Here is a 13,823-nt window from a genome sequence, read left to right on the forward strand (position 1 = left end):
TATTTAGTTACTCATTACTAACTAGGTTAATTTTACCTAGTTAACTTAGTGGGTTCCGGGAGTTAAAACCCGTTTTATTTTAAGTCCCGTTAAATCGGGCCTTTTATCCATTCTATTTTCCTGGAAGCTCTTATTCACCTTTAATTAATATTAGGATTATTCACTTGATTCCTAATATTTTCCGGTTTACTTTTACCGCTAACGGTACTTTCCCCGTCTTTAGTATTAATGGGGTTTAATTTCCAAACCTGTTTTCGAGGTGTTACAAGTCTACCCCCCTTAAAGAGGTTTCGTCCTCGAAACCTTTTCTTGCTTAATTCATCGAGTTCAAACTCAATGCATTTGATCCGAGAAATCTTTTAAACGTTACTTTTACTTTGACCAATTGTTAGTATTACCAGAAAAGTATGGCAATATCCTTTTGGTTACTAATTGTCTACGTATCTCATACTACATAGTGCAATCTTGAAATAACGTAACCTCGTTATTTCCACTAGTCCGGTTAACTTAGCGATATTCATCGCTTTCATATACTATCAAATTATTTATGAATCCGTCGTTTTGACCCGTTTAAAGGTCCTTGGTGAAATCTTTCACTTTTAGCAACTATTCTTTTGTTCATGAACTTATAGCTTTATGATCCCTCAAATAAGTGATCAATATTTTCTGTTAGTGAGGTCTCATGGGCCGTCACTTTATCTCTTGGATCTATATACCTTTGTTGTTTACTTGACCGAGTCGCCAAACGTTGGCCACTTAGTCACATAGGTTTATAAATTATGTTTATTCTACATTAATCTTCGTAGTGAATAACGTGTTAAACAATTTCTTAATTTGGGTTTCGACCTTAACCGATCTCACTAACTAGACTTATCAGTCCAGTTACTTTGTACCCATCACTCGGGTCATAATATGATTACTTCACATTACTTCTCTTGACCGTGATCGCATCACGTCATGTTTAGGTCTATTCCAACCTTTCTTTTCAAATGTATCGTCTTGCACTTATCAGTGTCAAGACTTATATCTTTCATGCCTATTACATATTCGTCTATCAAAATTCATATTCGTAAAAACGTCATTTCTTGCAAAAACCGGAGTTTTAGTTTAGCATTTTCCTTTTAACTTTTGTCAATTATCCATATCAAGGAAATTGATAACTCATAATTTATTGTTTTCCGTTCTTACTTTATGCGGGGAATCGTAACAAATTCCCTCACCTTACACTATTGACCCGTAGGTTCCTTCACTTAACCTCGTAGGCTATTTCCTTATGTTTTCACCTTTTTAAGGTGAGACCCTTATGATCCTTTTGCTTTAATTCATATCCCGCAGGTTATGATGATCCCGTAGATCATCTTTTATTCAAGTCTTTATTCAAATATGTATACATTTATATACGCATATGGCATTAAGGCACCCCCTCTTATGTTTTAGAATTATTCACGTTTACTTTTTGGATTTCGTTTGACCTTGACCGTAGTCTAAGGCTACATTGTTTTCTTTCGAATTATCCTTCTGACTCCTCGACTTCTAACGTCAATTACACGTCAGTTTGCCCTACACTTACTGTTAACCAGTTCTTACCTATACTTCTTTACGTCCCATTACCCGGGTTCTTTTATTCTAATGTTTTTAACACCTTTAACTCTTTTACATAGGTTTACTAATATTTCACACTTTTTTTTTGATTCGTGCTTACTTACTTTAGCAAGAGTCATCCTTTTTTTTAAATTTTGTTTGACTTGTTCGTGTGAAAATTTCATCACTTATAAATGTCAAACTTCAATCTTTGTTCGACCCGTTCAACTTTAAAATAGTTGAGCGTAATTCATCAAAATTTCTATTTGCCGTTATCTTATCGACCTTTGGTCATGACCCAAAACCCGAGTCTTTTGACTTTCCATGCGCGTTCCTGTTTCTCAGTCTACGCATGTGTTTAAATCCTTACCCACCAACCGGGTGTTTTACCGAAGTCGTTATTATTGCAACCCTTACGGTATGCATTATGACTTCGTTTCGCTTTTATATTCCTACTTTGTTCTCAAATTTGGTGTTTTACAAAATCGGCCCGTTAAGAGTCTTATTTGCATTCTTCGGGTTCGAGTGTAAGTACACTACCTCCCAATGCATATCTTGATCATTTTACATGTTTATATTCTTCGGGTTCGAGTGTAAGTACACCCCCTCCCAATACATGTCTACATCATTTTACATGTTTGCATTTTCCGGGTTCGAGTGTAAGTACACCCCCTCCCAATACATGTCTACATCATTTTACATATTTGCATTTTCCGGGTTCGAGTGTAAGTACACCCCCTCCCAATACATGTCTACATCATTTTACATATTTGCATTTTCCGGGTTCGAGTGTAAGTACACTACCTCCCAATACATGTCTACATCATTTTACATATTTGCATTTTCCGGGTTTGAGTGTAAGTACACCCCCCTCCCGATACATATTCTGATCATCTTACGTGTTTCTTTGTCCCTTCACTCGGGCTCATTATCTTAATGTAATACGCTTCCGTCACTCGGCTGTGTGTTTACATTATTATCAAATATTTTGCTCACTTGACTCTTTTGGGTACTTTTTAATTTGTCCCATTTACCCCGTCCTTACTACATCAGATATAATGTGTCCGCTATTAGAAACTCATGGTATCATATGCCACTACTTACTTGGCCAGAGTAAGCGATTAACACATGACATACACGACCTTTTTATAGTTTTCACATCATACCCCATGTAAGTAACACCTCTATTTAGTTTTCTTGGAGATAATATCCTGGATAGGTATTCTATTCAGGTTTCTTAAGTTTCTAATTTACATATGCGACAATCATTCTTTACATGTTTGTTGCACATTGCTAATTGCGCGATTATATTTAAAAGCACGCACCTGATAATGCTTGCCCCGACGGGCGTTTCTTGCCATTAACCTTGTTCGCGGTCTTTACGCGATTTAGTCCTTAGTGAGCATGTTCCTCTCGTCATGCCTCGGGCGTTCCTCTATCACATCTTTAATTTGTTTAACCTTTGTCATCTTTAAACGCAAGTGTCCTTCAATCAAGACATTCACAAAAGTTAGTAATGTCAACTTTACTAAATGCCCGTATCATAATACAAGACTTTTGTACTATATGTGTCAACACGCGTAACTTTGTCAACTACATTTATCGCTTAATTGAGGTAACGTGTATCACACGATAACCCCATGTGTTGTTTACAACACTTTAGCATGCTAAACTATTAGCATAGATGTACTTACCGGATTTGCGATCAAGCCTCGAACCGAACACCAATCTTTGTCAAGAGCATAAGGTTTAAGTCCAAGCATGGTTTTCCCCACCATACTTGAATCTCTTAAACCAGGGCTCTGATACCAACTTGTAACACCCTAGTTAACTAATTAACAATTTTATATGTAAACGCCAACAATTAGATGTGTAGTTAAGCCTACACATACTATAAAAATGCGAATTTATTAAAACTTTTATAATTCATAAGTTATTCTACATAACGTGGTTGAATTCGTTGTTTAAAATTTGCAAAGTGTTAAAGTGCGGAAGCATGTATCTATATTGTGTTCGGTCCTTCGTCGAGCTTGATCGTCTTCCGGCATCCAAAATGTACCTACATTTCATAAACACGAAATGCTTTAGTCTTACGGGCTTTAAAACGTGTCCAAACGAGTCCGGGAAACCATTGATTCCAAAAACAAAAATTTGAAAGTGACCTCCACCGTAACTTACGGTGGCACCGTAAGTTACGGTGGCCTCTGTAATAAAATTTTCCTACCGTACAACAGTAGGCAACCACCGTAAATAATTCAGCTCCACCGTAACTTACGGTGGCACCGTAAGTTACGGTGGCCCCTGCATTCAGCCTTTCCATTTTGCCGTAATTGACACGAAATCTTTCGTATCTTTAAATTCGCTTGTCCGTTTGACCTACCATTTCTTCCTACATGTTTGTAATTTGATTCTCCATCATATGGAGTTAAAGTCCGACATCCGGCTTAATAAATTTTGAGACTTTTATGCATTTGGCTTATTACCTTTTTACAAGATTTTGACCCATCTACGCTTAAATGCATATTTCGACCCGTTAGAGAGAATTTAATCATTTAAGTTTAAATCCCACTCTCTACTTTCACATGTCATTTTTCTACATTAAGGTATTCACATATCTTCCACCAAATTTACGCGTACCTGGCGTGGGTCAAAGTATTGACCCGTTTTAATGCCTTGCCTTAATAATTTGCTGATTCATAGCCACGTAAATTCCACAAGCCGTTTTACCCTGTGAGCATTAGACTCGACATGCACTTGTTAGTCGTTATTCGTCAAATGGTGTTAACATTACCATTTGACCTGTTTAGTCTAAACGACCAACATTTTGCACTTATATTTGAATGGTATTTATTTACCATTTCATTATTTAACCCATTTCGCCCCTTTTTGCTATTAAACATGGTTTTTATCCTTTTATTCGTCCCGACCCGTATCATTTCGTGTCGGAACCCATATTTCGGATATAACCTTGGTCGTGTTTATAATCTATAAAGTAAATACGTATCCTAAAAAAAGTGTAAGCTTTACTTACCTCGCGTCCGCGCAAACATTCTTCGCATCCATGATCCGTTTGACCCGTTCCTTTTCAAGCTCCCACCTAGCTTGTTTAGAGTCAACTATATCATAACATCCATAAGATGGTTAGATTGGTCATTCTATATAATGGCCATCACCCTATGGACCCCTTTTTTTTACACACTTATAAATCAAAGCATGCCATATATTCAACAACTAGTTTCATACCATAATTATTTTCATTCACTAATCGTTTGACCCGTTAGTGAAATTACTTATATAACAAGTTAGGGGGTGTTTGGGATTGCGTTTTCAACCTGATTATTTGATTATTGTGTTTTGAAATCGCAAAAAATCTATTTTGAGTGTTTGGTAAAAAATTAATAAAAAGTGATTTTTTACGTTTTGTAGAGTTCAAAACGTGATAACCCATAAGTAGGTTACCCCTTGCTGCAGGAAAACGTGATAATCCAAAAACTGATTTTTTACGTTTTCACTTATTTATTTTTTTAAATATATATACTTGCCAAACACTAAATAGTTGATTATCTGATTATTGTGATATCAAACAACATAATCAAATCCAAACAATGTTGATTATCTGATTATTGTGATATCAAACAACATAATCAAATCCAAACACTATCTTTCTGCAGCACGTTTTGTTACAGCTAATTATCTGATTCTGATTATTCAAAACGCATAATCTATTTTCAAAACTCAACCCCAAACACCCCCTTAGTAAGTGATTTTAAACACTTTAAGCATGTCACATAAAGTGCTATTTGTTCCTAACAATAAATACTTCATGACTAAACAAGTATACGCAATCATATGCCTTTTCCGGATTAATAATAACATTATTAATGTGCAGCGATTTTTCTATTCAGCTGCTGTAATCGACCATTATGACCCATTTAAAGTCCGAACAAGATTAACTTGTTCAAAAATGGATCATAGAAAACTTCAATACCTTCGCAAGCATATAAGGTACACCTTCTAACGAATTTTCTATGATTTTATATGATTTTTATAAAATCAGCACAGCAACTATATTTTCATTTTTCAATCAGCTTTTAAGTTTTCTGAACAGCAGTTTTAATCACATTTTTGACCTCTTTAACAACCACATTTGTTTCTTATGATTGAAAACAGTAAAGATTTACTTCATAAGCTTTCCGAAAAGGTATAGAACACCCAAATCGGATAAACGGTTGATTTTATATGATTTTTTATGATTAGTCAAAATCCATATAAAAAGCTACGGAAATCATGTTTAGGTTCCTTTCAAATTCGACCCAAACCATCAAATGCAACCTATTTCCATGGCTATAACCCTTATTAAACTCTTGGTAATGGTTAGAAACCTATAACACAGTGATTGTAGGCTAAGGGATGTCAAAAATACCATCTATTTCAGCACTTTAGTTTTCATTTAGGCATTTTAACAAACACCTAGTGTGCAAGATTCGTATACTTCTTTTGTCAAGTTCTTGATTAACTTCCAACCAAGCTTCAAGCATCAATTTCAAGCCCTTATGTCTAGTGTTTATAAGTTACAACTAGAACTTGCATTACTTACCTAATGTTCATCTATTTTAACACTATAATTCTAGTGTTCATCCCATATTCATAAAACCCACTTAGCACCTACATAACTAGTTAATCAAAACACTAATTTATGGTGCTAAATTAGCGAGTTTACATCTAGGGTTTGTTTTTAAGAAATCATACAACACTAATTCAGCCATAGCCTCTCTAATCCATACATAATTCGCGATTATGAAGATTATTCAAATTTTACAACTTCACAAATCATCAAATTTTTACATACCTTATGATCCCCACGACTAGGCGATCACGAATTTGTAATCATGCAGACGATTCGGGCTTGATTTGAGCTTCGATTTGGAGGATTTGCTGAACTAGGGTTTGAGCTCTCCCGGCTACTTCTTCTGATCGCATACGTACACACATGTATGTGTGTTTTCTCTTTTTTTTTTTTTTATTTAAGTGTTTTAATAAAACACTTCTCTAGTTGCCCATGTTTAGCCCCTCAAGTTTAGAGATTCATAAATGAAACTATAACCCATAGTTTATTATTTAGTTACTCATTACTAACTAGGTTAATTTTACCTAGTTAACTTAGTGGGTTCCGGGAGTTAAAACCCGTTTTATTTTAAGTCCCGTTAAATCGGGCCTTTTATCCATTCTATTTTCCTGGAAGCTCTTATTCACCTTTAATTAATATTAGGATTATTCACTTGATTCCTAATATTTTCCGGTTTACTTTTACCGCTAACGGTACTTTCCCCGTCTTTAGTATTAACGGGGTTTAATTTCCAAACCTGTTTTCGGGGTGTTACATCTGGATGAGTTGAGGATGAATCTGGATGACGGCAAAGGCTTCAGGCCCCGATTAGAAGTTGTTAGGGTTCTGGCAAAGGCTTCAGAACTCGATTATATGACGGCGGCGTTAGCATTCCGGCGTTTAGGGTTCCGCCGGAAATCACGTTCAGGGACTCGATTTGGGGAAGTTCGCCGCTGAACCACCGTCAGAATCCACCACCGCCGTCGCTGTAAGCAGTGGCGTCGCCGTCAGTCCGTCGTCGCACCTCCGTGGAGGTGGCGGCGCTGTCTCCCCTCTTTGTTCTCTTTCTCTCTCACTGTTCTCTCTCTCCACCGTCGCTCTCTCTCTCACTCTCTCCTGATGCCATCTCTCTCTCTCTCTAAGCATGTGGTGTGCGGGTGGCGGTAGCAGTGGTGGTGGTGGTGGCGGCAGAGAGGAGTAGAGGGAGAAAGGGAGATGGTGGTGGTGGTGCTTGTGAAGAGAGAGAGGATGTGTGTGTTTATATATGCAGAGAGAGAGAGAGAGAGATACAAGGTTTTTTAAATGACTATTTTGCCCCTGAAGAAAATGACGAAAACCAGTTTTTTTTTTTTAGAAATCTGACCTGATTTGAGATTTGGACTAAAATGGCAACAAAATGCAAACCTCAAGGACCCGGATGTTAAAATTTTGGATTTTGGACTAAAGTGGCAAAAGTGAGTAAACCTCAGGGACCATTTTGGCTATTAACTCAACCTTAAATAAAAAAGAACAACAATCAAATTTAAAAACCCCTCATAACCCACAAAGACATTCAAGTAATGTGATTCACAAACCGCCACAAAACTCACAAACACACCCAGGAACGAGTGCAATCAAACCCAAAAACATACCTCAGGAAGTCTCCATCGGAACCATAGGACAACGGTTCTTCACCATTTGTTGAATCTAACCCAAAACGAGTGCAATTACAGGTACCATTTAATTGATTTCAACTCTCGTTCATCGATTTCTAGTGTTTCTATGTTGGGGGAAGGAATTGAGACAATATCGGAGACTGTAAAACATAACCAAAACAACGCAGAATTGAGATAATCATAGATTAATTGGAGCCGATGAGCAGGGTTAATAAATTGCTAGGGTTTCGATTTGTTGGAAGTTTTACAATTAAATGATCTCATTTAGAAGTTTTACAAGCTTTCTAGAATAATGTATTGTTTGTTACACAAATCATATTATTGTGTCTTGAGTGATAAATTGCATGAAAAAAGCAAAAAGAAAAACGTTTCATGGCGTATACATGCATGTACCATATACATGCATGTTACATGATAATAAAAATTAGGAAAAGACGAGTATAGTAATACTGTAGGTGAAAACTCAAAATAATTATTGATTTGTTAAGTTTTGATAGTGTTCCAGCAAAAGTCAAAGCAAAACAAAACATGAGTCGCTAGCAGAAGGGATATCCCCGTAAGGTCGCTTTCGTACAACATGAAGAAGAAACAAGCTGGTCAAACAACCCCTCCAACCAATCATATTTCAACAGTCTTTAAATCAATTTTAACTTTTTATTTTTCAATTAACGTCTTAATTCTATATATATTTCATCTAATTCACTTTCCTCTTTCTATATATATCCTTCTCCTAATTCAGGATTTTCTTCTACCATCTATCAACGCCTCCTTCATCACTTGTAGTATCCCTCCATTAAAGTGCCTTCTTAACTTGAATCTACACCTATATCACCCTCATGGCCTCTGATTTTTATATTCTTTAATCCAAATAGTTACGACGTTATTCTATGCTTTAGTGTACGAATATGGAACAAAGTAACATTGACAGTAGGTTTTTTTCTCTCTTTGTATATCTTAAATGTTACGATTTAATTCACATCCTATGTATTACGATTAATCTTATCCCATTTCCCCATTATCAAACCAACTTAATAACACCTTAAGTTAAAACCTTGAATTATTTGTTTTAGGATAACTTGAACGTTTCCACTCAAATCCGTCTAGGATTTGATGATTTTTTATTCGACATAGACTCATTAATAATCCATTCTTAGATTAATAAAGGAAGCATGCAAACCCTCATTTCTCTTGAACTGACTTCAATTCAGTGACACCCCGATGATATTTTCATTGGTTCGATCACTTGAATCCTTTGACAATATATTCCCTAGTTATTATTGACAATCCCAAAATCCATTTCCCGATATTAACAACCTCACAAAAATATAAACTCCAGTAAATAATCATGATTCCTCCGTATGTTTTTTTATCCAAATCCATTTAAGCATGTGAGCTGGGCAATAACATTTTGCACCTGACATTCTCACTCTGCAAATTTTCTAACAAACATTCTCTCTCACTCCTCTCTCCTCTCTCTAAAACAGTTTTTGAAAAAGCTTGAAACTCTTAACAATGGCGGACGATTTTTCACAAAGCTTGAACCTCACAATGGCTGCTCAAGCAAGTTATTAGTCGTGCGGTTTCTCCTAAGCAAGTTATTAGTCGGTTTCTCTTTGGTTCTTGAATCTTCGCTCGGTTTTGAGGTAAACGAACTTAACTTTTTCTTTGAAATGATATCTATTGCTGTAATTAGTACTGATTCGATTATCATTTTCTTCCGTCTTTAAACTTGTTTGATTTCATTGAAGAAATCTGTTAATGCATGTGAACTGAACTTAAGAGTTATCTATTTTCATTTGTTAGTATTTACATGATTGTAATTCGTATTTAGTAGTTGTTTGAGTTCATGATTGATTGAATGAGTTATTTTACGTGTAAATTGATTGATTAAGTGAGTTGTTTTACGTACGATTTGATTGATCGAACGTATAGTATTAAGTTCATCATTTGTATGTGCTGAAAACTACGTATTGAATGTTCTGGATTGATCTGAAAACAAACTCAAGGAGTAAATCAGTTCGCTTTTGTTTTTTTGGAGACCGGAGGTTTCGCCAGACCTTAGTTGCCGAAGGTTTCGCCGGACCGTAGTTTGCCGGAGGTTCCGCCGTACCAGAGTTTGCGGAAGGTTTCGTCGGACCGGAGTTTGCTGGAGGTTTCGCCGGACTGTAGGTTTCGCTGCTGTACTGGTGGTTTCGCTGAGAGTTGGTTTCCACATTTTCGTACTCTCTCCATTAACTCCGGGACTAGAAATCAACTATTGTTTTGAGTCCCTCATTTACAAATTTGTAAATTGATTTACTGCGTCTTTTGGTTTAAGATAACGTTAAAATCGTTTCGAACTGTTTTTTTATATATATTTTAAGAAGATACAAGTTACCTAGTGATCATGTTATTATTTGTAAACTTATAAATTGTAATCAAACAGTAGATTATTTCATTCGTCACTCAGTTGAGATGATGACAAATTTAACAATCACATTTCATTTGATATTAAGTATTCTAATAATATGTGGCAAATTATAAAAGCATTTGTTAGTGTTTGTAAAGAGGGTGGGTGTGACATGGAGGAGAGAGGATGTGAGGCAGAGGAGAAAGGGTGTGGTAATATATGTGAGTAAACATGAAAAGAAAAATGGATTGAATTGTGAGTATCATGTTGGAGAGTAGGACAGAGAAGATAAGTTTTTATGGATGATTTATTTGTGAGAAGAAAAGAGAGAAAATATTGGGTAAGTGACTTGTGACACACCCTCTAAATATTTGATTGACAACATGATCAAATGTGCAAAAATGCTACTACCTAAACCTCGTTAAATGTTTATTTTTGCTGGGTTATACATGGGATCGCATAAGTAGTATTTAACTACTATTTACACTTAGAACTAAATTATTAAGTTATATATATATGTATAGTTGGCAAATCACCATGATGGACATATGTGTATTTACGATTAGAACTATATTAAGTCTGACCAATATTTTGGGATGGCAAATTTGGATCACTAGTGAACTAGTAGAGTTTTTTTTTAAAAGGAAAACTTCATTAAAAAATGGTCAGTCCGAAAACACCGGGCAGCCAACTAAACAAAAACCAACTACAAATTTACACCAATCCTCCCATGTAATATCTATACACTTAGACATATTTTTAAACCAATTCTTGTCGAGCTCCAACCGAAAAAGGTTCGGATAACACAGCTTCAGCGGCTCCTTGCAGAGCCATGGGTCCAGCCAGAAAGCGATGTTCAGCCCATCCCCGACAATCCCTCTAATCAAGTGTCAGAACAGTTCCTGTCCCCACAGAGGTCTGTCCGCAGCCTTGACGATACTCCCCCACACTCCACCCAAAGACGTTCTAACCGGTAAAAATTCCCAGCTCCTGCAATGTGAGTGAATCGCATTGATGACTTTCACCCACAGGGATTAAATTCTGTTTTAAACTCCACGCCCATTTCAGCAAAAGAGAAATATTCACATAACTAAGTTTACGAATACGAGACCACCCCGATCAACAGGAGACGCCACACGCTCCCAAGCAACCCAACTCATCTTATTAACCGGCCCGGTACCACCCCACAGGAATTTCCTCATAATGGCCTCCAGATGCTAAATCACCCCAACAGGAGCTTTATATAGAGAGAAAAAAATAAATAGGAAGGCTTTGCAAGACTTACTTAATAAGTGTGAGTCTCCCTCCGATCGACAAAACCGAGGCCTTCCAAAGCGCAAGCCTAGACTCAAAAATTTCAATCACTGGCCTCCAATTGGATATACGGTTCATGTTTGCACCCACTGAAAAACCAAGATACTTAAAGGGAAACTGCTTCGTTTTACAGCCAATCACTGAGCCCATCGCAACCAGCTCAAGACCAAGAACACCAATACCAGGAATATTCGACTTATTCAAATTAATCCGGAGACCCGAGCAAATGTGAAAACATCTAAGGATCCTAACCACGTTAAGAATATTCTCCTTAGACCATTCCCCAATAACTAACGCATCGTCCGCATAAAGAAGATGCGATAGGACCGGCCCATTATTGGAAAGCCGAACACCAGAAATAGCACCGATCTCAATAGCCTTCGCAAAATAGCACGATAGAGCCTCCATCACTATGAGGAAAAGAAAAGGAGATAAGGGATCTCCTTGTCGCATACCCTTTTGGCACTGAAAATCAAACGTCGGAGAACCGTTGACCAAAACCGCCGCTCTAGCAGAAGACAAAATCCCGTGAACCCACTTGCACCGTAATTGAGGAAAACCCATATGCGACATAATCAAGTTAACGAAACCCCAATTCACATTATCGTAGGCTTTTTCGAAGTCCAATTTAAATAAAAACGCCAACTTTTTATTCTTTCTGATCTCGTTGATAGTTTCATTAATAATAAGAGGCCCATCCAAAATAAGCTTCCCTTTAAGGAAGGCCGACTGATTTTCCGAGATGACCGTAGGAAGGACCTTTTTCAGGCGGTTCGCAAGGACCTTAGAGATCACCTTATTGATAGCCCAACCAAGCTAATCTAATCGGACGATACTCGTTCAGGTCCGTAGGATCACGGACTTTTGGGATAAGCGTAATGAACGTCGAGGCACAACCTCTGCTAACCGAACCCCTAACGTGAAAATCATTCAAGACTTACATAAAATCAGCCTCAAAAACATCCCAAAAGTGTTTCAGAAACTTAAAATTCAGCCCGTCCAGACCGGGCGCATGATCACTGCCACAATCCCAAACCGCGGCCTTTAATTCCTCCAATTTAAAATCCGAAACCAAACTGTCTGCATCCACCTGACAAAGTCTTTTGAAATTATCGCAAAGCATTGACGACCGATCCCCCAAATCCTCTTTAAACTTACCCCGAAAGAATTCAAAAACATACTTTTTGATGATCGATGGCTTAGAGCTCCAGGAACCGTTAATATGCAACCCATGAATCCAATTATTTGCTTTCCGACAATTAATCATAGTATAGTATGAAAGAATTTGGAGTTTTCATCTCTATCCTTGGCCCACTTTACCCTCGATCGCTCGCTGTCTTAAATCTTTCGTCTTATTTTCTTCAATCTCTTTAACACGCTTCATATTTTCCGCAAAAACCCACTCTTCCTCCTCCCATAATTCCTTAACTTCCATCATTTTTTTCAATTCTTCTAATTCCGACCTCGCATTAGCTTCTATCTCACCTTCCTTCTTAAGCATCTCATCCCTCCACTCATTCACTCGGTTTCTAATATGTTCAAATTTTTTTAGCAACCGAAGATCAGCCTTCCCATCCCAAGTAAACGATTGGGCTGCATCTCAAATCACGTTATGGTAACCCGGCCGCCCGATCCAAGAGTTAAAAACTCTGAAGGGTTTAGGACCAAAATTAGACTCCTTAGTAACAAGCACGATGGGACTATGATCCGACAAATGCCTCAGAAGAGCTCTCAGACAGGCGTTCGGCCACAAACCGAAGAAACCCGGGCAAACGAGAAAATGCTATCAATGGAGCTAACCGATCACATCTAGTTAATGCTTATACAACACAACCACATTTTACGACACAATAAGAAAAGTTAGATTATTTTTATTAAATATAATGAGTATGAACTTACGGATATAGACTTTTTGTTTGTTGTATATACTCATTCTAAACATGTATGTATTGGGTGTATGGATCATCCCCAATCCTATTATCTCACAAATCGCTATTCTTTTGATTCCATTTTTAACGTTTTAATTGCATCTCCTTAATTAATTAAAGTTTCCAACCAAAATCAACTCACTTCTAATGGATCTTCCTAACCGTCCTTGGTTATTGCATGCATGCATTAGATATCAGTTATTTTTAATTCTGATAAAAACCAAAGAGAAAAGAGATAAATCTTCATTCAATCCTTCACCATATTCAACATTACAATATATAAAGATAAATATAACCATAAACCCTAAAGCCCATAAGTAATGGGTTGGGCCTAAAATATCTGGTTTATA

General features: G+C 37.0%; 1 long non-coding RNA gene across 1 annotated transcript; it reads right to left on the minus strand.

The window, feature by feature from the left end:
* Window positions 1-3,513: 3,513 nt before the first annotated feature.
* On the minus strand, window positions 3,514-6,558 carry LOC110872453. Its single transcript, XR_002554442.2, has 3 exons — window positions 6,431-6,558; window positions 4,613-4,697; window positions 3,514-3,640 (listed from the first exon to the last, which is right to left on the minus strand). It is a non-coding gene; the product is annotated as an uncharacterized LOC110872453 (long non-coding RNA).
* Window positions 6,559-13,823: the final 7,265 nt, after the last annotated feature.

Source organism: Helianthus annuus, chromosome 8 (assembly GCF_002127325.2).
Source record: "Helianthus annuus cultivar XRQ/B chromosome 8, HanXRQr2.0-SUNRISE, whole genome shotgun sequence".
Classification (NCBI taxonomy): domain Eukaryota; kingdom Viridiplantae; phylum Streptophyta; class Magnoliopsida; order Asterales; family Asteraceae; genus Helianthus; species Helianthus annuus.